This window comes from Arachis ipaensis, chromosome B6 (assembly GCF_059453495.1).
Source record: "Arachis ipaensis isolate K30076 ecotype BB chromosome B6, ASM5945349v1, whole genome shotgun sequence".
Classification (NCBI taxonomy): domain Eukaryota; kingdom Viridiplantae; phylum Streptophyta; class Magnoliopsida; order Fabales; family Fabaceae; genus Arachis; species Arachis ipaensis.
In genome coordinates this window covers 108,698,549-108,699,658 of record NC_142441.1, presented here as the reverse complement: position 1 = coordinate 108,699,658, position 1,110 = coordinate 108,698,549, and the positions used below count along the sequence as shown (strand labels likewise).

At 40.4% G+C, this 1,110-nt stretch overlaps 1 non-coding gene across 1 annotated transcript; it reads right to left on the bottom strand.

Annotated features, from left to right (window-relative positions):
* Positions 1-264: 264 nt before the first annotated feature.
* LOC148562256 (small nucleolar RNA R71) lies at positions 265-372 on the bottom strand. The gene has a single exon (XR_015888125.1). It is a non-coding gene; the product is annotated as a small nucleolar RNA R71 (small nucleolar RNA).
* Between the last annotated feature and the right edge of the window lie 738 nt (positions 373-1,110).

Sequence of the window (1,110 nt, the reverse complement as noted above, 5' to 3'; positions counted from 1 at the left end):
GTTTCTCTGATGCAACAAAACTGCAAGTTTCATGGACTTCCATCTGAAGATCCTTTTCAGTTTTTAACTGAATTCTTATAGATCTGTGATACTGTTAAGACTAATGGAGTAGATCCTGAAGTCTACAGGCTCATGCTTTTCCCTTTTGCTGTGAGAGACAGAGCTAGAATATGGTTAGACTCTCAACCTAAGGATAGCCTGAACTATTGGGAAAAGCTGGTCAAGGCTTTCTTAGCCAAGTTCTTCCCTCCTCAAAAGCTTAGTAAGCTTAGAGTGGATGTTCAAACCTTCAGACAGAAATAAGGTGAATCCCTCTATGAAGCTTGGGAGAGATACAAGGAACTGACCAAAAAGTGTCCCTCTGACATGCTTTCAGAATGGACCATCCTGGATATATTCTATGATGGTCTGTCTGAATTAGCTAAGATGTCATTGGATACTTCTGCAGGTGGATCCATTCACCTAAAGAAAACGCCTGCAGAAGCTCAGGAACTCATTGACATGGTTGCTAATAACCAGTTCATGTACACTTTTGAGAGGAATCCTGTGAGTAATGGGATGCCTCAGAAGAAGGGAGTTCTTGAAATTGATACTCTGAATGCCATATTGGCTCAGAATAAAATATTAACTCAGCAAGTTAATATGATTTCTCAGAGTCTGAATGGAATGCAAGCTGCATCCAACAGTACTCAAGAGGCATCTTCTGAAGAAGAGGCTTATGATCCTGAAAACCCTGCAATAGCAGAGGTAAATTATATGGGTGAACCTTATGGAAACACCTATAACTCCTCATGGAGAAATCACCCAAATTTCTCATGGAAGGATCAACAAAAGACTCAACAAGGCTTTAATAATGGTGGAAGAAACAGGTTTAGCAATAGCAAACCTTTTCCATCATCCACTCAGCAACAGACAGAGAACTCTGAACAAAATACCTCTAATTTAGCAAACTTAGTCTCTGATCTATCTAAGGCCACTGTGAGTTTCATGAATGAAACAAGGTCCTCCATTAGAAATTTGGAAGCACAAGTGGGCCAGCTGAGTAAAAGAATCACTGAAACCCCTCCTAGTACTCTCCCAAGCAATACAGAAGAAAATCCAAAAGGAGAG